At 28.0% G+C, this 26,400-nt stretch overlaps 1 protein-coding gene across 3 annotated transcripts in view; it reads right to left on the bottom strand.

Annotated features, from left to right (window-relative positions):
* The window catches only part of Df31 (Decondensation factor 31), a 36,502-nt gene that overhangs the window by 5,284 nt on the left and 4,818 nt on the right, over positions 1 to 26,400 (bottom strand). The window contains exon 3 of one of the 3 annotated variants that reach the window (XR_012756961.1): positions 11,958 to 12,254. The exons of the other annotated variants lie outside the window; for them this stretch is intronic. The gene's annotated coding sequence lies outside the window, so the exon portion shown is untranslated. The remainder of the gene's footprint in view (positions 1 to 11,957; positions 12,255 to 26,400) is intronic. 3 annotated transcript variants of the gene reach the window in all.

Genomic DNA, 26,400 nt, shown 5'->3' with positions numbered 1-26,400 from the left:
TGGGTACCTATTAACATAAAATGTTATTTGAAATGACATCAGTGTTACAAAAAAATCCCACAAACATCTTTCTGAGCACCTGAGTCATGCTTTATCTAAGTTGGTTTCCTGCTGATCATCTTATCTTCATTCTAACATTAACTGACAAAGGACACAAGTTGTTAAATATGACCAAGCACTCAAAAATAACTAGGAAAATACAGAAAAGACAATTATTTTTTATTACCCAGGGAAACTGTCATGACTCTGAGCAACATTGATTATTAAGAGATTGTGGATAATTAGCAGCTATTTGTGAGTGGCAAAAGTGAAAGCTGTCTCACGTGGCGGTTAAATGAACTAGGGTTAAAGAAATATGAAATATTTTCAAGTTTTGGAATGCTACAATAGCTCAATACTAGCAGTGATAATATGAAGAAGTAGGCTAAAGCAAGCAGTTTTAGAAGGGGATAATCAATTGTATAATCTACTTAAAAACTATAAACCTGAGGTTTTTTTGTCAAGAAAATTCTCACTTACAATATTTATTCAAAAATCAAACATTCGTCTATTGACTAATTGTTTATGTAAAAGAAAATGGAGATTTACATGAAGAATAACAATAGTAACTTGAATCTGTTAGTAAAACATGACTGTATAGGAGTTTTCTTCTTCAATTTGGCAGTCATTACAACATTTTGAAAATTTAGAGTAATTCATAAGCAGGAACAGGTAGATAATAATGATGCTCTGTTGACAATAAAGACCCTTTAGTATGAGTTATATACTATTAGAAGATTTATGGTTGCGTTCTGCCACTAAGTTTTTAGTCATGACGTCTAACATAGTTATACATAGCAACTAAGAGTTACATACTAACTATTATGCGTTATATATATTTATATTATAAAATATTTCATTACTTTTTAAAAGTTAGAATTCTAGAGATATAAAGATTTTTAAGTTTCGTACCAACCTGTGGTAAGACTGATCTCTAAATGTATCACATTCAACCTTTTTTTAGTAGAAAAGTTCATCACGGAATAACATGTTTACTTTGAATAAACTTAGGCAATAAATGACCAAATACCTAACTGGTTAAATTTAAAGCCCTTCCTTTTTAAACATAACACAATATTTTTACTTCTTACAATATTAAGTTTAATGAAATTTTATTTTTATTTTTTTTTAAGAATGACAACAGAATCAACCTTCAAATACAGTAAAGAGATTAACATTGACTTAGCCAACATCATAAAATGAGAATAGACACTAGACCGCACAAATCTTGATACAATATCTATAACATTATACTGAGAGATGAATACTAGAAACTAATCTGAAATAACAGTAACAATTCCAAGTTGTAATTCTTCTTCGTGCAATAAAATCTAGATTATCCACGATTACAAATCTAAGAAACTCATTTTTTTCTCTCCATAAATGGCTGTGTAATGGTCAAACACTGATTTCAATAGCATGGTAATTTTTTACTTATGCCAGCATTTCTCAACCTATGGGGTGCGCCCCGCCCCTAGGGGGCATGATAACACTAAATGGGGATGCAAGCATATTGAAAATTAAAAAAAAAAATTCATCAATTTATTATAAGGAAAGTAAAACAAAATACATTCCGACATAATAAATAAAATTCACATTTACATTGATTTAACGCACTTAAAAATAGGACTGTATGAGTACTGCACAACTTACGTAATTAATAAATTTATCAACACTAAATTAAAAACAAGTTTAATTATTAGCAACTCCCTTGGGCCTATCTTGCATACCAAAGTTTTTGGTAGTAAGGTTTAATATTAGAAATAGACACCCTTGAGTTCTTTTTCTAAATTTAGCTGAGATCTACAATTTGTCTTAAAAGCAGCAACTGCAGAAAATTCAGTTTCACAAAGACGGAATGTTGAAAATGCTAATAATAGTATAGGAAATGCTCTTGTTTTCACTGTAGAAAACTCATTCAATTCTGCCCATAATTCAAAGTGATTTATTATTAATAAATTGTCTTTTGATTTCAACACTTGCCTTGAAATTTTGAAGATGGCAGTTCAGAGCCGTTCTGGAGTATTTTGAAATAGATCCCTAACTCACTTGTAACTTGCTACCAAATCATCAGCAAGAAAAAATTTTCAAAATTGTTTCTCAGCATGGCTAAATGATTTTCAATGATTACAAAAACAACTTTCACATGATTTTCTTCAGCCTAAGTTTTAACAAATTCATTCACAAACATTTCTAGGTTTTTTCTTTTAAATTTCTGCTCCACAATTGCAATTTTCTACAAAAAGCATTAACTTTATCACTCGTAAGTGTATTTGCTCCTTGGAGTTGATGATTAGAAGGTATTTAATTTCTCAAATACAGTGTGTCTGAAAAGGTCCCTAACTAAAATAAAATTCAAGATTTAAAGATAAATGAATTTACTCACATCAGATCTCTACACAGAACCCTTCTCTAGTTATTAACTAGTTGCAGCGCTGACAGAGCCTGTCAAACGATCTGGAGAAATCACTTTGTGGGATAACCTTCAGCTGTTCGGTGCAAGCCCTTTGGATGGCCAGAATATTGTTGAAAAACTGGCCTTTCATCTTAACTTGAGTTTTGAGAACAGAAAATAGTCTGCTGGAGCAAAGTTGGGTGGGATAAGATGGTGATTTGAATTGTTGCATAATAACGTGTTAAACTGTTGCCATGTGTGCCAGGACAATGTCATGCAAGAATCCAACTGCCCTTTTCTTTTTCCTGTTTAGCCTCCAGTAATTACCTTTCAGAAAAAACTTCACAGGATGAATGAGGATGATATGTATGAGTGTATGTAAAGCTTTTTCATTCATGAAGGTTTTTTTTAAATGTTTGCTTTTCATACAATTTTAATTTTATGCATTCTTCGGGTTTGTTAATCCAAAATCATTTACTTTCTTTTTCATTTACTTCAGTACTGGTTAATCCAAAATTTAAGTATTCTTGATTTCATTTTCAGAACCACACCTGTCTGTGCACTTGACGCTTCTCTATCATCTAATTCTCACTAAAAATTTAACCCATGATTCTATGTAAATGTACTGCCGTGAATAATTAATACCATGAATTGCAATTAACATGCAAATTACAACGTACACATTCATGTTAGATTCTATAGGGGTAGAAGGATTGACTAGACTGAGACTGACTGGAATTGGACGAGGTGCAGCTTTTATAAGTTTGTGCAAACCTTTCAGAATGTTAGAGACAAATCTGAAATTCTCGTGAAGCCGTGAGAATGTCCAATATGGTGGATATAATACCGAGCAATAGAGAGGCATCGATTCTCTGGTTTTGTCAATGCAGCTGATTGGTGTTGACAAATATCAATAAATTTACTTATTCTTGATAATTTATAGGGTTTGTAATAAAGGTGTAGCTTTAGAGTTAAAATTACACTATTATTGTAAGAGAGAGGGCACGATGAAAATTATTGAAAATTGGGTCGCAAATACTGAAAGGTTGAGAAACACTGACATATGCAATTGTACATTTCCATCCCTACCCTTAAAACTCACTGCTTCTACAATTTACAATGTTCTCTTAAACATGTAGGTTAAAGCATTACACAATTAAAGCTATATGGGAAAATACAGCACATTAGTAATGATATACAATCTACAGTTGAACTATACATTTTACAGCAACTTAATTTTACTTGACTATGCTGAAGATGTATATCATACAAGATTTTTTCAATATTATAGTAAAGGAATATAATTAAATAGACCTGTATAAAAACAAAGAAACTTTTATAATCACATTTTGAAGGGACTTCAAAACAAATGTGAATAATTTACAATTAAGAGTATTTGAGAATGAAAAGGTTAAGAAGTAAAAAGCTTAAAAGAATGCAACTAACTATTCAGATATCTTTTAGTCATTGTTGTTTCTGATTCGATTTCAACTTTTTTAACTATAGTGACATCAACTGAAATTTAATTTAAGCAGAAAATTCTGTTTTTCTTTACATTGTTATATTTAAACTGATTTAATTCACGACAGCAGCTTGTATATTGGAATATGAAAATGGAAATTTGTAACACATGAAAAATGCATGCCTGATGGATTCAAACCCAGGACTTCTGGATGAAAGACAGAGAAGCTATCACGCTGCCACAGAGAACAGCAAAACTTGTTAAAGAATATGTTTTTTTTTTTTATAAAAAAAAGTTAAATTGCATTTAACTTACATATTATATGCACTTTTTATTAGGTTTTATAAAAGAATTTGAATTATTGATTTCAGTTGAGAAAACTGTATACTTAATTTTACACAATTAAAAATTCTTTTGATTGCTAGAAATGCTATTTTGATATCATTGTTAATTATTGGATACAAGACAAATATAAACAAAAAATAATACCCATCAAATTAATTGAGACACCATTTCAACTTACGAATTCAAACTAATTAAATTCATTACTTATATTTTGAGGAAATTCAACTGCAGTTTTATATATTAAAAAAAAATCGACATAATAAATCAGCCTATCAATGTTTAAGAAAGCTCATAATTTTTTTTGCCAATAACAAACGGATTTGGAATTTTGTGCATACATATGATTAGAATGAATATAAAGCAGTTAAAATATTGAGAATTTAATGAAAACATATTTCTGATGGATGCTTAAAATTATGGAAATTTATATTTTTTGAAGAATATTAAATAAATACGTAAAACACGTAAATTATATTATTACATATTTAAATACATAACACTAACGTAAAAGACCACTGAAACAACAAATAAAACTTTAATGTATTTGTATATACAGTGCAAATATTTGACTAGTGAAAACTTATGATTAAAAAAGTAAATTTTACCTTTATTTATTTAAAATTATTAGACATTGTTAATGAAGCTACTTCAAACTTATTCAACAGCTACCTTCAGTATAATGAGTTAGGATACTAGATTTTATTGCACATTTTTATTACCCAAAAATTAGTCACATAAGCGTCTTAAGAAGGCAACTAGCAATAGCTAACAAATATAGACATAGCATACTTTACTAGGTGCTATTATGCTTTAAGTAACAACTAATAGCAGAAACAACTGTGTTAAAGATCTTTAAGTAATACATAAATGAAAAAAGAATGGAGATTATCTTAATACTTGAAAATTTTTAATTTCTTTAAGCAAAAAAGCTTTAAAATTTATACAGTTAAGAGTATGCATTTATATCTGCGTTCCTATTATTATAAACAAATTAATAATTAAAAAATGCAGTTCACAATATACTTTTTGTACACGTAAAATATATAACAAAACTTAACACTATACACAAATGATGATTCACATGTTCTAGCTAAATAAATATTAACAGAGAATAATTTGTATATTTATGCAATTAATATTTTACCTTACATTTTTCTTCATCTCAACGTGAGTGAAAATAACAAACTTTACATTGATGAAAAATGTATACTTAACTCCTTTTAAGCTAATTTATTAACACAAACAAAAAAAATTACAACTACTATCCTACATGAATTATATTATGAAATATAATTCAAAGAGTATAGAGTACAACCATTTCAGTAAATAAATTCTGTTAAGGAAATCTTAATAATCATCCTTTTCAGAATTTGTTTGTAATTTATCAATAGATAGTAAAAGAAAAACTAGTATTTCTAATATGTATCTCAACAGCAGAGTGACTTTTCTGAGTGTATAAAAGCACCAAAAACCAACATGCATAAAAAACCTCCAATTAACTTTCCACTCATTGTATATTCTTGCAATACATGATACCAAATGTGCATTACTTAATTATAGATAAAATACTTAATGAACTAAAAAAAGGTTTCTGCAAACTGTAATTAACATATTCTTTTGAGAAACATAACTACCAGAAAAAATAAGGACGCTTCTGGAACATGGACATAAATATTCACAGGCAATGAAAATAATGAAAAATGTTTTATATCCGGCCATTTCATTCTTTGTCAAAGCAATAAAAAAGACTATAGATTTGAATATGAAGTGAATTATTTGAATATGTAGTTTATATCAGTTATGATAATCATCTGTCATTTTTGGTAGAAATAAGAGATTCAATTTTTATGCATATTATACCAAATTCAGAGATTTTAAAAACACATCTGTAACTAAGAGATTCATAATTTAGTATCAGACACTTCACTGATTGTGTATGATCAACTAAACATTATATTCCAAATTATAGGAGGCAGCCTAGGTATTAATATTTCAGATCTATAACAGTAAATGATTAACACTAACTGCAAATTGCTACTTAGTGTGGATGAATTTTTTTTAATAACTCAAATGTAAACAACCAGAGAATTTTATTACCAAACTTAATATTGACACATTTCATTTATTACTGAAAATTCAGTGTTATGACACTGTACTGGAGTACAGTGTCATAACACTGAATTTTCCTTACATAAAAACAGCATTTCATATACCGTAATGAAAAACATTTCATTATAGAATAAACCTAAGCCAATTTCTATTACTTCTAAAAACTAATCTTGCTGGGTTAAGGAAATCCATATTATAACAATGAAATGTAATACCAAAATCTGGTTACAACATGAAATGATTGGTACTCAGTCAAATTATAGATACAACTGTTAACAAAGCAAAAGAGATAAAGGGAAAGTGCTAAACCAAAGAACAATAAAGGTGAAAGAAAAATTTAATTTACTAAGACTGGACAAATGGCTTTTTTTTATGTTAAGGCATTATCTATCAGGAGTTGAATCATAGAAAAAGTTCATTGTTTATAAAGAATTTCAAATTTCTTTTTTCTTAAGTTTAAAAATTATGGTATAGCAGAAGCAAGTTTTCATGGAGTTTATTGTAATATAAACAGTACCAAATTTTTTCCCACTGTCACAGATATACCAATAGTTGTCTCTATAGATAGGACACCCAATAAACTCCAAGTTAAATGTGAACACTGAATATTTCAACATAGAAAAATCTAACAGCAGCCTCACTGCAGCTAACTGACTTTTATTCAACTGTGAGGAAATAAAAGTACAAACCAAAAAGAACTGGAAATTAAACATGATACATTGAAAGATTCAGCAAGGATACAGAAAGGTTCATGTAAAGAGTAGTTTCAAAATGTAAGCCATGTGAAATATTACTTAAAATTTTATAAAGATCTGATAAGCTACTTTTATCATATATCTCTAGTGATATATGATAAAAAATTTGGAATGCATTCATGAAATCATTTTCAGATCATAAAAGAAAGCTATGAGAAGACCGATTCATCTTTTTTGTTTATATAAACAAGTGTTAACGCAAGGATTGAAAAACCAATTCATACAACATTTGTTTCTTTTTATTAACAGAAGATGAAAAACATTGTTTGGTTGTTTATTTAAGATTTGAGTAAATAAGTTCAAAATGACACACAGTTTCTTCAGTTGAACTGGATATGAGATGAAATTTAGTGTTACAATAATGTTCCAGAAGTAAATGAAGTCAAAATTCACAAAAAAAACAAACCTTAAGAAGGCTTCTAAACTGGTTAAACGCAATTTTTTCCACATTAATGTTAACAGTACAGAAAAATTCTGTTTCCGCCAAGACAAAATTTTAAATAAATCTAATTGGAAAAATGAAATGACTATGAAGTAGTGTATGGTGAAACCGACTAAAGATACAAAAAGCATAGTAATTTGATCTTTAAAAGTGTCCTAACCACTGTCTTGTGTGTGTAGCAGGGTTTTGGCAAAAAATATACATACATGAGGAACATTCAATAATTAAGTAGACAGATTGATGCAGAGAAAAAAACTGGTTCATTCAACGACAATCTTTTGGATGGTCAACTTGGCTGGCCACCTTGGAAACTATTTAATCAGTTGGTTGATACTAATTAATCTAAACATAACCTCTTTTGTTGAATTCAGAATGTTCAGCTTCGCTTGAAACGTGTACATTGGAAGAGTAATGTTCAGTGATAAAATTTTTGCAACCAGAAGGTGTAAAACCGGGCCAAAAATTTATTCAAGAATATTGAAACAATATGGTGAAATGTAACGTGTATAAGTGGATGGAACACTTTAATTTGGGCAGAACAAGTATGACTGATCTCCATCGCTCTGGAAGAGCAGTTGAAGTTTTGACAACTCGCTGCAAAATTGCATAAATGATCTGATTTGCAAAAAAAATTGCATCAAAATTTCCCAAATTGCTACTTTGTGTAATATTGGTATTGGAACTGTGCATTCAATCATTTATAAGATGCTGAATTATTGCAGAACATGTTCAAAATGGGTTCCAAAAGCCCATAAAGACACCTGGAGAAACGTTCAAAAAGTTAGGTTAGGAGGCATTACCACCACAATCACATCCTCCTTTGCCCAGATCTCATGTCCGATTTTTATCTGTTTGACCTGCTTAAAGACTTTTTACATGGAAAGAAGTTCAACAACAAAGCAGTACACAAATGGTTCAAACAGGAAGGTAAAGACTTCTATGCTGCAGATTTAGAAAGCTGACAGAATAGTGGGACAAGTGTCTAAATGTTGCTAGATACTGCTGAAAAGTAGCGTAACTTTCATTGTCATTGAGTGAACAGTTTTATCTTGAATCAATTTGTCTCATTAATTATTGAATGTCCCTCGCAAAGACATATTTGTTCTCAAATCTGTTCTCCCTTAACTAAATTTTCATGCAGTTTTTCTTTAGATGACAAATCAAATGAAAAGGGAAATATTTTGCCAAGATAAAAAGTCTAAAAGAAAATGATAAATAAAGAGGTTTAACTATGACACAGGATCTGAATAAGATTCCAGCAGCAAGAAAAAGTTCGGAAAAATGTATAAAGACAAAATAAATTCTTTTTGTCTCTTCTATATTCAAAGTACGTTAAACAAGACTTGAGTTTAAGTACATATTACTTAATAAACCATTGTGTCTGTTAAAGTACATAAAATGTGACAACTTCCATAATGGTATGATACAGCTGGTACTCAAAGTTTAGTCGCAGGTTTAAAAACCATATAAATTATCTCAGAATGAAATAAGACCATCATGAATGAATGGTCTCATGTTGTTTAAGAGTAACACTTAAATCTAAACTAGCAGTATCAATCAATACTGTTTCAAAAGAGACTGCTGGAAAGTAGACATACATTTTATAAAGTTTTGTCAAACTTTTTGCCAATAAATGTTTTAATCTTAATGAGACTGATCTTTTACCGCTACATAAAACACTTCATATCAGGTAGGAGAATTTCTCTAAATACAAAATGGTCATATACATTGAAACACAAACCTTTGATGATAAAAGTAGGAACAAAAAGTGCATTAAATATAAAAAAAACAAGCCCACTACTATAATATGAAACAACTTAAAATGGTTAAAAGGATAATATAGGAATATAGACATATACTTATGAAAACAAAAACGGTCCCTCTGCATCAGCATCATCTGTTCCAAGTAAGACGCTATATAAAAATATTAACTTAAAACATGTTAATTATTGAATGCAGAAATTATAAATTGAAAAAAATCTTTTTTTCGTAATATGTATCTTTGTAAAGATTATTATAAAATTGTGATAAAATAATTTTTATTTTGGAAAAGTTTCAGAGATAATACATCCTTAAAATTCTAAACAAAAACCTGTACATATAAAGACAAAAAAATTATTTTTGAAGAGAAAGAAAATTTTTGTTATAATTCACAATGAACATTTAATTCTAGTCTGATAAAAAGCAAACAGAACTTTAACTTGAAGTTGTGATAATCTTAAAAAAACAATCTTCGTTTTACTGAAATCAAAAGTTTTAACTAATATTATGCTAGTTTTAAATGATAGAAAGCGTAACTGTGAAACAATTATTTGCATTTAAAATAATAGCCATGTGCTGATTTAATTAAAAACAGTGATATGATAAAGAGTATGAAATTTGCTTGATTACAAACTTGAAACTCTATGTAAAACAACATTGTACAAGAAAAAAGTTAATATAACATAGTATAAATACATGCAAGTAACCAGTTAACACAAAACCTAAGTTACACGTCCTCATAAAATTTTTCATCTTAAGTATCACGTAAAGTAAAACTGATTTTATCATTACTTAAAAGTAGATAGTAGTAAATCTGAACAAAGGATATGAAATCTATCCAGCAAATAGCTCAAGTTTGATCACTTTACAAGAACACCAATGAGTGGAAAGTAAATACTAAATATGTAAAAAAAAAAACACAATTTCACACCTGTAATGTTAAACAAAAGTGTAACATTACAAGTTGTTAAATACAGAATCTTAATTTATAAAAGTTCACAAACTTTCAATATATTTGATCTTAATTTTTCAATACTTCTATATTTCTATTTGCAATCAAACATCATTTTCAGCAGATATTACTATAACACAACAAATTTTAATCAATTGAAGCATTTCTTCTTTGAATACAATTAAAAGCAGAGTGTATTTTCTGCCAAAAAAAAGAAATTGTGTCCCAAAAAAAATCTATTTTGTAGTATTGTCACAAATATAAAATTTACTGGATTCATAAAATTGTTTTTAGGACTTTATGTTGGTTACAAGAAAACATTATTTATAATGCGCTTTAATCTATGATCTAATAGATAGCATATCTAAATCAATATTTTAACATTAACATAGTCTGGGCTTGCTTTTAAATGTGTGAAAGTCACCAACAAAATAAGTAATTCTTAAGTAAAAAATTAATAAGTGAAACCAAGAATACTTTAGGATCAACCCTCTGGACAACTGAACACTGGATGGCTACTGAACAACTTTAGCCATGCCTAAACTTTTTAGAACAATTAACATTATTGGTAGGATTTATAAGTAAATAGAACATCACATAGTATTACTTACACAAGCCTGTTTACCAATAAATTTCTAATTACTTTATTACCATCGAAAAGGAAGCAAGAATTGATAAATATTTTAAATTTTTACTAAAATAAAATTAACACAAATAACTGATCAACTACTTCGTTGCAAGATATTCATTGATTTAAGAACTTCACAAGAAATATACAACACAAGAGTATTTTAGTTACAGAATAAAGAGAACAAAGGTTTCAACAAAGGTAGCCAAGCAAGCCTCAGATCTAAATTTTGATAATTAATTAATAAGAAATTTAATTAAACATAATGAGGGCTGCAACTTGTAATATATAAAATGAAGCAACACACAAAGAATCCAGAGATCACTAATTTTATTCTTAAAATTCAATTAAAAATTAGGGGCTTAAAAAATAATGAATGAATCCATTTAAATAAAATGGGATAACATAATCAGATGGCAAACACGCCTATAAATTAATTCCAAAGGGGATCGATAATAAATGTACTAAAATATGATTTTTGCGCATCCAGCAGAATATTTGCTAGTAATCTGGTAAAGTATTGTATAACTAAGACTGAAACATTTTTGACAGAAGAAAATACAGTACCGTAACTTACAGGAATGAATGAGCAGAGTAAATATTGATATTAAAGTTGCAGAATTTTAGGAGATGTTTATTTACATAAAAAATTTCTTTAGCATGAGGAATATGTATATTGTAAACAAGTTATTTTTAACTAACTCAGTGAAGTAAATAACAGGATGAATAGGTAAAATTCTATAGAGAGAAAATAGTAAAAGAATAAAACTGATCATTTTTGGGACACAATGAATGCAATAAAATTTCAATTTTGAACATATTTAAAAGTATTTTTTTCTTTTGAAAGAATTTGTTGAGATAATAGTAATATAATTTTTACATGTCCAAGATGCATTTTAATTTCAAATCTAATGAAATACAAATAGAGTATGTTATAAATGATATTGAATACTATCATACACTTTTGCAATAAAACAAAAAGCAAATAAGTTAAAGAAAAAAAATTAACAATTTTTTTTCAAATAAGTTTGCAAAATTGCATTCTTATTTACCATCCTTTTTAACCCACCATCTTTTTAAAGTGACTGTGATGATATATTTTAGGTATTTTTTTTAAAAGTATTTCTATTATATTTTTCAAAACAATCTTTTTTTTATAAAAAAAGCATTTTGTTGCCTCACAAATCGGTTGTTTAGTTCATTCAAGTATATCAACATCATCATCATCTCTAGAAAGTGTTTTATCCTCCATCAAATAAAATGACAATGATTATGCCGGTCAGATTCACCGTCAGTCTGATAGGATGATGATAGCAACAAAGATGACGTAGAGGAGGAGTAGGAGGCCATACTTTGAGATGAAGACCTAATAAAGCAGACACACAACTGAGTGTTTAGAGCTACGACAAAAATAAAAGAAAAAATATGACAACAGAAACAGAAAAATTTCTAACGCCGCAGCTCATAACACTCAGACATGAAAAGAAATTATGAAAAAAGAAAAAATCAACAGGCATACGATGTACAAGAATCACTATGCCTAGAAGTTATTAATAATGTTCCCATCTCTCATTTAATTAGACTTAATTAAAATCTTTTCTTTTATAAAAAGAGGATGCATTAAATACCATGTATCTCTAAACAATACACAGCAAATGCAATTTAAGTTCAATCAATAATAACGACAATCTATAATACAATTAGTCCTATTTCAATTTTTGTATTCATTAGTCAAATTGATATATAACAAAAAAAAATCTTTTTAAAAAGTAAAAAAAATTACAATGGAAATTGCTGAATAACTTAGAAAATAATAAATAATTTTTTAATTCTGTAATTTGCAGTAATTTGTTTGAAAAATATTTAACACACAGAACTACAACTTATAGTTATAAAATCAATCTAAATCCTTCACTTTAACCTTGGAATAGTTTTTTATTCAATCTAATTAAGAAAACAAATTGCTGCAAAAATTCAATCATACCTTTTAACAAAAAATAAGATTTTTATTACTTGTGTATAGTGAAATTATTTATCAATTCAAAAATTAATTTATTTCTTTACCCATCAAACACAAAAAGTGATTCCAATCAAACCAGGCCAGGCCGGTAGCTACCATATTTTAGTTATTTGTTCATTAATTTTTATGACAGAAAATAAGAACTGTTGTCATAATTGTGCTAATAAATTCTACAAAACTTCCAAATAGAGAAAAAAATTATAAATAAATTTTTTGGTCACTTTTTCCCACCATTACTATATCTTATGGAAGAAGATGAAAGGAATTGGTAATAGCCTGTTAAGTGGAAAGATTATACTGGAAATTAAGTACTATTGGACTCTACAAAACAACTGCAAGTTATGTTTATAAAGAATGATACACCAGTCTACAAATATGAAATCATTTGTTTCAAAAATACAATCCCAAATTTAAATTAACAAGTATGATTCTTGAATAAAATGTCACATAACCAGAAAATAAATCATAAAAATTTCAAAATGATACACACATTCTAATTTCATAATACTGCATATAGAAAAAAGAACCATTCACTTTTGACAAATTTGAAGTAATATAATAAACTGAAAGGTAAAAAGCACAAGAAAAATATACGTAATAGAATTTAAAAAAAAGAAGTCAAAAACTCTAGCTTCACACTAAGTTTTCAGATGTCATTAACTGGAAGGGCGATGCAAAACTTTAATCCCAGACATGATGATTAAAGTGACCAAAGATTTTTTTTTAAGTTTTGTGGCAAAAATTTATCCTAATTTCAATAAGCCAGTCTAAGACATGTTCAAGGAAGCATAGGCTTTTGAATTTGATAATGGGTATGAAATCAAGTGAGCAAGGATATCTGAAATTAAATATGAAAGCAATGAGGGCTGAGCAATCCAGAAGAGTTAATGATAAGCTATCTGCCCAGCTACATTTTGGAATGTATTTGTCTGCTGATAGGACTTGCTTTGTTGTGTCCTAAGGTAGGTGAAATCCCAAAGATGGTTTATCTCAGTAAAACAATTTGGTACCTGGGTACAGAGAAGTGGATGAAATCTTAGAATCACATACTAGAATTTAAATTTTTATATTACAATTCTGAAGATTGTGCATGTTCAATAAAATGCAGTTAATTTTCAGAAAAATCATAAAGCTTGTTCTGATTACAAAGCTGACATTTTGGAAACTTGGCATATAATTTCAATTAATAAGAAAAAATTTATGATTATTGGAGTAAAAATAATTTCAGCTGATAATGAAATAAAAAACATGTTTTAGTCTTAAAATTAGTTCCAAATTCTGAAACACAAGTCCTAGAACCCACACCAGTAAATTAAACAATTATTATAAGAAATGAAATGGACTATTAAGAACAATAAAAAATGAAAATTTAGAAAAGATTATGAGACTTCTCTATCTGAATTTATTTTACAGAATAAATGCAGTTTCAATTAAAAATTCATAGCTATCAAATGTCCCAGCAAAAATTTTTAGAAAATTTTAATCAAATTAATGCCCAGTAGTCTACTCAAAAGTATCTGGTTAATTTGGTACAGGGAAATGTATAAGAAAAAAGGGCAAAATTAGATTACATAACCTACACAATTTGCAATGCTACAATAATAGTATAGTGAATGAAGAAATTGCTCAAATGTGTCAAATAGTGTTTTCAACACAAGCCTGCCATTTATGAATGGATAAAATTATGTACTTAACATTTTAGGCACATCTAAAAAGTTCATACAAAGTTAAAGAAAATTTCATAAAATTTTTTTTAACAAAAAGGCAGAAATATTTTAGAATAAATATACCTGTCTGCATACTACCTAGGTTTATACTAACATTATGTGCTTATGGGTATTAAACACAATAAAAAATTCTGAATGGATAACCTTAACCAAAGCCTTAATAATCCTAACTTATTTTTTACAAGTAATTTTTGTCAGTTTTGGTTTGAAAAAAAGTTGGAGATTGGTTGATTCAGTCTTAATTAAAACGTTTCTAAAGGTCTCACAGTATAATGTATGTTACTCATAATAAATATAAGCAGGAATTTTAGTGAAATTAGCTTTTATTTCTTAATACTGATTAGATAGTGAACAAAAAAATATATATTTTTTCTAACTTGATTTTGAATCGTATAATCGTATTTCCCAGGTCTACAAGAACGTACAGATAGTGCGATGGTCCTAAGTAAAATACATACTTAACAGCTAGTGTCAGAGGCAGAAATAAAGGGGATTGCGATTCTATCCAAAGATTTTTTTTTTTTATTAAACCTTTATTGGACACTGTATGTATGCAAGGTAACTAAATCTAAATGTAACAGATGTCAACATTTTAGCCTTTCATCTAGATGTTCTGGGTTCAATCTCAATAATGCACGATATTCTTCTTATGCTACTATTTCCATCCCATATTCCCAGCATAAGCTTCAAGCTTGTAATGAATAAAAAAGCGCTTACTAGGTACATTGAAAAGTGAGATGGTTTTCCATTGACTTTGTTGGAAGACGGATACATAAATTGACACCTTAGTTCACTGAAATGAAACATTCAACTTTACAAATGACACCTTCAGTGATCACGACAGGAATTAGCTGTATAATGATCATAATACACAAAAAAACAGGAACCTCAGAATGCTTCACAAGCATTGCATGCACTAGGAAACCGAAAGGCTTAATACCTAATATACAAAAAAGTACATTATTCCTTCTGTCATGAAACAATGCATTACATGCACTGTTTTTACTGAATACGTGAAGAGCTCTCAGTGGTAACAACATATATATAATATAGCAATGTACTATATTAATAAATTAGAGAATGGGTGTTGTATGGCTTTACTATGACCTTGGTACCAGATTTTAATTTGTCAATACTATTTAGAATTATAATGAAATGTAACCATGCACTTGTAAAATTTTTACAAAAATGTTCAACCAGACTCCCTCATCCCTTGCTCCTACACTTTATCAGAAAAGGCATCCTGCACCAAAGTTAAACCATTGTTGGAATATAAAAAATACAAAGCCGAAAATGAATCTTAAAGTAATTGCAATTTTACACTACTTTAAAAGAAAAATTTTAAACAGGCCTGACTCAAATCAACATGAGCTTATGGTTAAACACCACAGCAATATAATTTGTGTTATTTTCTATAAAAAATATTGCAAAATAATGATGAAACCTTAAGATTTCCTTTGACCATTTTAATATGTTCAGGACAACAAAAATTATGGACATAAATATTTTAATATTAAAAAAAAAACTGACAAAAACCTCAAATTAATATGAACTAAATTAAATGCAAAATTTGAACACATTTTTTTTTACGTATTGGTATGCAACACAAACAAAATAAGATAACTATCTAGAGATGAAATCATTCGTATCCAATTAATATAAAAAATTTAAGAATAGAAATAAAGCTATCTAAATACATTTTCTAATCACTATACACAACCATAAAAATCATATTTTAAAAAACCAGTTAAATATAAACATATGTATATCATAAAAAATATCTTTAAAAAAACCAGTTTATATAAAAAAGAATAATACACTAGAAAAATCCAACTATAATTTGAAGTACAATTAGGAATGGCAAAGGATGTTAAAATTAAAATATATAATTAAAAAAACATAAAAAACACCTTATTTACCATAAACATGTATACACACACAACAAATACGCTCTCACTTTAGCTTTGAATATTTTAATTAGCACAAGCAAAATATATTGTAGAACTTAGTAACTTATAGAAAAATGTTAAAATTTTTGTATTATACAAGGACCATCATTATAACTGAATAACTGCAATCGATAGAGTTCATCAAATATTTATGTAATGACAACATGTAGCCGCCATCTTCAATGAGCAACAATTTATATATACAAGGTGATAAATATGAATCATGAAAATTACTTATAGATTTATGAATATTTTAACATGTAACCAGCAATTTATAATTTGCACAATTTCAATGTTCTCTACTGTATTCCTGTGATACTCATATAATTAAATAATGATTTTAAACTAATTTACAAAATAAAAACTTATCAAAATAATTTTTTTTTCTATAAGAGGAAGAAAATTATCTTTTACAAAATTTTCATAAGTTACAAAATTTTACAATAACAAAACTCTCTTCATACTCTGGTTTAAAGGTAAAACTAAATAAAAATGAAACAGAACAAGAAGGTTAGGTAATAAATCTTGCTAATATCTATTAATATATCGGTATGTGTATGCCTAGAGTAAAATAGAAGTAACAATTAAATTAACATGCAATCTTTAACATAATGAGGGATAATATCATTTTGTTTATAACATAAAGATTAAAGACAGTAGAGTACATACTGGTTAAGTTAATAATTAACAATTATAGGATATAAACATCAAGTATTAGAACAAAAAAAAAATTATTTAAATCTGATGAAATTTTCTATGAACATAAGATCAGCCAAAGTATGGCACCACATTAATTTCCTGCCATATAAGTCATAAAATAGAAAATGTTTCATCATTTTATCAAAATTAAGAAACGATTTTCTACCAGTTTTACCAAAGTAAAATTAACAATATTAAATTTTTTTAAAGGCATCAGTCAGAAGAATAATGAGAGTTCAATGATGAAAATATTAACTATTCTACATTAGATTCATCAATGCTGAAAAACTCTGGATCAAGAAACCACTCCACAGTCAGCTACTCTTAAAAACAGTTGGGGCAACTTAAAATTTCAACTAGCCTTCAGGCACATACTTATACACACATGATTATCCTTCAACAATTACATTCCCTTGATAACATTGCAGAAGTACAGAACAGAAAACTATTATATATTGGGAATAATTGAAATAAATTATTTGTTCAAAGAATTAAATATTTTTGAGATGAGAAAACATTTATATATGACATAGAAATGTATATTGTAAAAAAAATATATATATAATAGTACACCTGTATGTATTAACACCAAAGTGTTTTTCAGGAAGTTAAAAGTAAAATAAAACATAAATTTTAACCTTTAATGAACTTTATTAACAAAATAATGCTGAAGGTCTAAACACAAGAACATCTCTCAATATTTTTGAGTGAAGCTAAATAATTTCACAAATTAACAATAAAAAGTGAAGGCTTCAGGTTGTAGAAAGAGAAAACTAATCGCAAAATTTTTTAATTTTCACTATAGTAGAATTGATGTTAGCTGAAAATGTACATAAGAATGATTATATGCAGCTAATTTTAACTTTGAGGATATGGTGCTATTAGCAGAATGCAGCTTATAGTTCTATAATTAATTTATTCTTCAACAGTTTGCTATTTATAATCCCAGCAAATTGAGGGTTTCAACACTGAAGAAAAAAATTCATAAATAACACATCTCCCTGGTGAAAAATACTTGAGAAACTAAATACTAGTACAGAAGTACGATTAATAAAAATATGTTAACTGTAATTAGAAAAAGAAACATGATACTTTGAACAAATGTATTTTTTCAAAAAGAGGATAAGTTGAAAAAGGAACAGTGCAGATTATGGTAGTTTTAAAAAGCAAGTGTAATATCAAATGGTTTTTAAGTTTAAGTGTGTAAAAGTGGTTTAAGTTTAAAAAGAAAAGAATTTTGTACTAGCTTGCAGATGTTCCTATAAATGGTTAACATTTATAAACCATAGTTTACTGCAGTAGATACTTTACATATAAAAAATCTAGTTTTATGAATTCACATTTCATTATGTATTTTAACCACCTGATGGATAACCAATGCTAATCAGAATTGCTTTCTCTAAGTCATTATGCCCTTTGATCAACTGAATTCGTACAGCATATATAGCTGTTTACTACTATGCTACAATTCTGAAATCTGTAGTATCTCAAACTCCTTCAATTGAAGAAGTTAACAAATTTTTTGGATTTTTTAGTTATGACCAGATAGGTTAATATTTATTAACATGCACTTAATTTGTGGTTCTTATGTAGAATTTTTTTGCGAAGGAAGCTATTATTACAACCTTGTGGTTTTTCTGCATTATTTTAAAATTATTTATGGCTTTTCTTTTTTTTATTTTGTAAATCTATTCATATATTACAGCAGTATGGACATTTTCCCCTTCTTTACACTGTAAAAACCTCATAATGAAATGAATACCATACCACAGCAACAGTTACAACTCACATCTCCTGTTGCATGCCTGTTATAACCACTTGATATGCTAGATTAAAAAAAGGATAAAGAGAAAACAAAAGTACAGAACAACTGAATTCATAACTAGTTATTACCACTGTTTATTTTGAAAAGCAAGGTCATTCTTATCTTCAACATTAACTTAAGTTTAATTAGGGTGGGAGTTGTAGAGTTTAATTTGAGTTGTGATGTAAATAACATCCCTGATTATAAATAATAGTTTAATTAGAATTGCGATGTTTTCCAAAGAATCTTTTTTGATTTTTGACAAGGAAAAAAATATACAATAAATATTAATCATTTCTGAGGCTATGCACTTTTTAGACAATGTTTGCTAGGTTAGTATTACATCTTGCTTTTGCATCATTTAAGATGACGATCTTTCTGGTCTATTAAATCCTACCCTACTGAAGGGAATTTGTATGTGGGTCTGTGTATATGTATGTGTCTCCCTTAGCTCAGCACCAGAATGTACCAATCACTAGAGGAAAATCCCGATTCATTAGTACGTGTCTCGTGGTGGTCAGATGTATACTTGTTATATATTGATTGACTATAACCAAAAAGTAGGCACTGGAATGTACCAATCACTAGTGGAAAATCCTAATTCGCTAGAGTATCTCTAAAGTTAAATTTCTAATTTAATTTCCATTAATCAATTTTCATCATCCAAAATGTTTTTTACACAAATGGTCAATTTTGGACACCCAATTAATCCCATTCTAAGATGCTGCCTGCCAGGTCAACCCGCCCGAAGGGCATGCCTACGGCACACGCCTCTGCAGCTATTTATATTATAAATAGAAATAATTTCATGTCAAAAACATGTATATGCATTTTAAACAAGTATATGTATGTATTATAGGTTTACCTGAACTAGAAAATGTGAAAAAACTTTAGCACTAAAAGCTACACAGCAATAAACATGCTACAGGAAGAATGATTATAATCATTTCACTCTACTCTTACATAGTGAACTGGCAATGATACATATATAAGCTAGCCTATACATGATTAAGCCACTTTTATTTTTAGATTTATTTGCAACCCCAATATTTTTAACAGGGCCAATAATGATACCTGTGCTAAATCCCATTAGGGCTAGGAATGGAGGAGTGGTGTAGCGACTGGAATCGTCACAAGGTGGGCGTTGGGTGTTTTCCCCTTAGGAGATCAGAACTAGTATTCATCTAAAGTGGGCAATATTAATCATCACTCATTTTTTCTGTGCCTAAATCAATGTTTTGGGCAGTGCTGTTGAGTACTTCTTAAATTAGAGAAAAGTTTAATTTAAAATAAAAATTAAAGACAAAAATTTAAGTGAAATAAGTTACAATATGAAAAGGTGGTAAAAAAACAAGCATTTCGTTTACTTTCCCCATTGTAATAATATTTGAACTCCATATAATCAAGAGTTATATACTTGGGGTTTGTTGTACCAGGCTACTTGCAACAACTAAATCTCCACAGGAGCAGCAATTTTAACAGGCACTCAAGCCTTTGTCATATGAAAATGTTAAATTATATTGAATAAAAATAAATTCACTATTATTTAACTGGAATAGAATCTTAGTTATAATTCTGTTAATCAAATTACATTGAATATACTTTAATGAAGTTTACGTCATGTTCATAATAAACATTTTTAAAACTGTTAAATGAATCATTAAATCTGCAACACGTTCTCCAAGACTGTTCTCTACTCCCAACACACTATAAAAAGGGCACCACACAAATCATTGTTACTGAAGTACATATGACAAAAGCCAATTAAACTTCTATTGTTCCAAGAGAAGAAATATTCAAAGGAAAATATATGTTCTCATTATTCTTCTGACAATTATGCAAAATACAGGAATTCTTTTTATGATAAAATCATTTATGATTAAGAAATTGTTTATCATAATAAATAAATAACTTTGTTCAAATAATTATTATTATTCAACTACTTTAGTTTCTGAGGTAAGAATTCAAAGACAGATAACAATTTTCTTTTTTTTTAATTGTAACTATTTGAATCCATTAAATAATTTAGGTATCAACAGAAAGAAAGATTCTGGGTTTCTAATGTAACTAATTAGGAAAAATAAATACTCGCATACAACAATTTCTAAAATAAAAAAACCTAATTATCTAAATTAAAAAATAACATGTTAATGTTAAAAAAAGGAACACATTACATGTATGAGAAAAAAAAATTAAACAAGCATACATATATACATAGTAATATAAGGTATGAAGCACATTAAATTATAAGTAGATGTATCAATATGCGCATACAATAAATAAAGGCTTATGTTAACTTTTTTTTATTAAACATGTTTACCTCTGTAGTAGAAATGGATAATTTCTTTTGTTTCACAACATAATGTGCTTCATCGCAAATTTATCTCCAATAATTTTTTTTTCGATAAAAGATTTAACACATAAAAATTAAAAACACTGTTTACTCTAATTATGTATCAGAATAAGACCACAATAGTAGCTGTATGATGTAATTATCTATACATTTAAAAATAAATCAAAACAAAAAAGAAAAAGAAAAATGATTTTACTAATTATTAATTTCAAAATTTTAATGGCAGTGTTAAATAAATAATTTTATAAGCAGTTGCAGTTAAAAATTATATAAGATTTTTTTTTGTTAAATTACACAAAGCAATAAGAATCAACTGTACAGCTTTTTATGTTATCACAAAAAAAAAGACAACAGAATACTAATCAAACATTTCTTCAGAAATACCAGATTAAATGGCTGATCCTACAAAAATTTACCTTTCGTAGTAGCACATCAATTTCATGAATATAGTATAAAAATGGGATTACTTTGAAAAAATTATTTATTTTTAACTTATAAGAAGAGAATAAATAGAATGATTTTGGTCAGATCAACCTTTAACAGTATACAAAATAATTCCTGTCACAACTAAGAACCTTAGAACTACCTTTATTTTTAAATTTATAAAAAAAAAAAGGGGTTTTATAATTTATAAAATGAGTTATACAATTTGTTTAACTCAGTTGAGGGCTATATATTACTGATTTTGCTAATGATAAAAAAATCCCCAATAAAGGTAGAGATTCAAAAGGCCCTTTAAAATATTGTTTAACATTAATTGAAGTTTTAGTTTAAGCCTGATGCAAGATTCAAGGTTTTAGCAATATTCAGAAAACAGAAATTCTGGGCCCAACATGCATGTGCATGACACAGTCTTGTTTTACCTAATATGATGCAGGTTAAGATCTCATCTGGTGAATTCAACTAAAACAACCACCAGCAGTACAGAAAACGAATGTTTATTATTCTACAATTTTGTAATCTGATAAATTTTTTTTAATGGAGTGTAGTTCAGGAGTTCATTGCATATACTTCTCTAAGTGAAGAAAAAAATTTAATTTTAAAATTACACTACATAGTTTCTAGAGGCAGTTAATATTTTTCTTGAAAAAAGAAAAATAATTGTGTTCTCAAACAAATACAAGTTATAGGTGTTAAAGGTAGAAATATAAAGAAGTTGATCATTAAAAAATTATTCCTTTTAATGGCATATTTTTATAATGATGTTGGAGTTTTAATGCAACCATAAAATGAAAACATTTATTAATACACGACATGTTGTGTTTCTACATAAATTGCTCATAACATACCTTTTATATAATTAATAACAAAAACACAAGTAAATTACTCAGTTATCTTGATTTGTGACACAGTTCATGCAATAATGAAAAATATAAACAAAGTTGGAGGGAGGGGGTAAATTCTTTGCAGTGCATTTATTGACAAAGATGCTGCAGTTGCGAAAACTTTACAAGAACTTTTCTTCTCTGGGTGAACATTTTTGCAGTTACATGATAGAAATTTACTCACTTTTAATAAAAATTTTCAAATAACTGTAATTGTTATTTTGAACATGGGATCTGAACCTTCTTATCAAAAGATTTTTCTTTGCGATATTACAAAAGATAAACTCTCATCAAAACCTTTCAATGAATATTTAAATTTAAAATTAACAGGAAAAGTTTTAAAAATGTGCTAACACTTTTCACCAAACTTTTTTTTATAAAACTTGACTAATATTAATAAATTTTAAGTTTTTTATTTTTTTTTAAATGGATCCTACCTACCTCCTTTTGACAGGTATATGTAGTTTGATAACCTGCCCTGAAAGAACATTTTAGAAAAAAACAAAGAAACAAAATTTAGGTTATATATATTACTGCACTTTTCCCTCTTTGTAATTCAAGTAGTAGTCAAATATTTTGATCTTGGAAGTCATGTTTTAACAACAATCTCATTCTCATTATGCAGAATTTCTCAGATATTTTATATCTTATGCATTGATAACAACACTAAGACTTGAATTATAGGTGCAATGGATTTTTTGTTACTCAGCAAACTGGCACAAAAATTACATTAATACAATACAAACGAATAAGAAATACAAATAAAAGATCAATTAGTATGCACAAATCAGACAAAACTCAAAATGCAGAAGAGAATAACTATAAAATAATAATTATCAATAGAATATCTAACACTGCCATTAAACTGTAATTATTAAAAATAACTACAAAAAATACATATTAAAATAAATTTTTTCTGACTTAACCACCTCATTTAAGTATGAAAACTGTATGGCTTTATTCATTTTTTTAACACTGTTGAATGGTTTTGATGTAAAATCAATGGAAAAAAGTATCAAGAGATTTAACAACGTACACATATTCAACCTAAATATGTTCACAAGGGCGCATATTTTTTAATACTAGTTTTTCTCATTTTTCTAGGGTTAGACGAGCAATTTTTCAGAAAATTTTATTCATATCCTTAATCCAATAGTGACAAGGAATACAGTATTGTATTAAATCAGTATCCTATGCCTGACTAGTATGTGAAATCTGGAAAGCTGGTTGAAAGACAAAGATACTAATGTCATATAATCAGCATATATGCATGTGCTTTTTTTTTAAAGAAAAAAGAAAGTATTATTAAAATAAGGTACATACATGTATTAATTTATCGGCAAATAAATAAATTCATTAATAAATTTTTATTTATTTACAAACACTACAGAATAATCTAAAATATGAAATCGTTAACTGAAATTGAACTTTACAAACAACCCAAGAAACAGGTAATTTTACGAATAAAAAAAAATACTGTTAAAAAATAATACAATTACTGTTACATCAATATGAAAATAAAAAATGTTAGGTGATAACATACATTTTTTTCACTGTGATAGTCTTCACCAATCATCAAAATACTGATAATTGCTATAATTAGTAATAAAACATTTACTCACTGGAAATTTAGCTAGCTACATAACATATTGATCAATCTAGTTTTATTAACATGTTCAAATAAACATAACAGACTAGCCTGTTAAAAAAAAAAACAGATTATTCTATTGATCAACTTTTTTTGCAAAAGATGTAAAATGATGGTTTTTTTTATTAAAATTGAGAGAAGCTATATCAATCTTCAGTAAATTTAAGTATATTTTATATTGTCATAACAGATGGGAGAAATTGTGGGTACCTTACTATCTTAATTCAGAATAGGTCTAAACACCAAATACATATTTTAAGGTAAGTCTTGGAACAAATACTGAGAATTTAATCAAATATTATTGGTTACTTATATCATTTCACAAAAAGAAAAAAGGTTTACTGAATATTCAGGCAGAAACTGGAGACCCATCAAGCTCCCGCCACCAACAGACAATAGAGCTCTATAGCAAGGTCTGAATACTAGACAAAATTCAGACATCCAGCAAGGCGATAACAATCATCTAACCAGAAGAAAGAATATGGTTAGTGGCTGAAAATGATAAAGACAAGGGTGACAAAATAGAAGTTATTAACCATGAATTCAGTGACAAAAGCTAAAAATATTACACTAAATGAACAATGCAAGGAAAGCATGTGTAGGTTCAGAAAACCAGTGATTCACTACCTTAGGAGTAGCAAATTGTAAAAAAAGATATCCTTTCATGTGGACTTTAGTAAGGCATCAGTTTCAACACTATTAGGAGGAATGCTTAGCAATTTCTATGAATTTTCATTGAATACCTTTTGTTTCATGAAGGGAAAAATACCCAACTTCAAGATACAATTTATTGAACTATTGATCTTACTCTTTAGTAACGGTGATTGGTGAAGAAATCAATTATGGAGATCGCAACAGCATTGTTTTTTTACTTAACTTCAGGCCTGTAAATTTTCAGAGTAATTTAAAAACTCTATTTTCTTAAAAAGTTTCAAAATGGATAAATTAAAAAAAAATTCTAATTCAGAAAAGAAAGAAGGAAATTCTAATTCAATTAAGTCATGGTCTCATAGAATTTTAATACATTTCTAGTATGTGTTTTGTTGTAACATATGCTTGTGTCTTGTAAACACATACACTAATGAAAAATAAAAACAGTTTGAAAAATAAGGGGCTTCCTTAGGTTCAATAACTTGTAAAAATTACTGTCTACAGAGTTCATATTTAACAGGTAGTAAAATTTATAGAGCTAAACCTCTTCTAAGAAAATTGAAAAACTAATGAAAACAGAATTAGGAGCAGTGTAGAGGAAGAAAAGAATTAAAAGAAAAGGCAAGTAAAATTACATGAACAATCATAATAACATCACATAAACTCTAATAAAACAGCGTTATGTGACAATCACATTAAGAAAATATTGCAGCCAAGGACTTTACCTGAAAGCATGAACCAGATACCATAAGCCAATGGAGATTGAAGAGTGGAGCATAAAAAGAAATGAAAAATAAAAAACTGTGTGATATAAATGGCAGTGAAAGACAAAGTTATACATATTAGAAACAAGGAATGGGTGGAACACAAGAAAAAGAGCACAAATAACCAAAAGGGGAAAAATGGCAGCAACAGAAATCAACTATAAACATACAAGAATAATTAAATAGAAAACATAAATGAAGAGCAGACAACAATTTAGAATAACGTACAACTGATTTAAGTTGCTGGTAATCAAGTTACAATACCTCTTCTGCGGAATGACAAAGCCAGGAAACCAATCTTTTAATAATTCCAGGCATAGTACTTAAATTCGGCAAAAACATTTACGTTACTGGTCAAATAAGTCATCAGGAAATTAATAAAATTTGTGTTTTCTTAATTGCTAACTGTAACAGGATACAGCTAAACAAACGGATTTTTTTTGTCCCAAAACAAGAAACATCTTGCCACAGACTTTAATAAATGGTACAACTGCGTAAACCAGCAAACCTAATTTAAAAAGTTCATCAAAACCACTCAACAGCATTAAAAACAAAGTAAAAAAGGTCTTATA

Source organism: Lycorma delicatula, chromosome 7 (assembly GCF_047948215.1).
Source record: "Lycorma delicatula isolate Av1 chromosome 7, ASM4794821v1, whole genome shotgun sequence".
NCBI lineage: Eukaryota > Metazoa > Arthropoda > Insecta > Hemiptera > Fulgoridae > Lycorma > Lycorma delicatula.
Note: the sequence above shows the minus strand (reverse complement) of the source record. Positions and strands in the feature narration are given on the sequence as shown.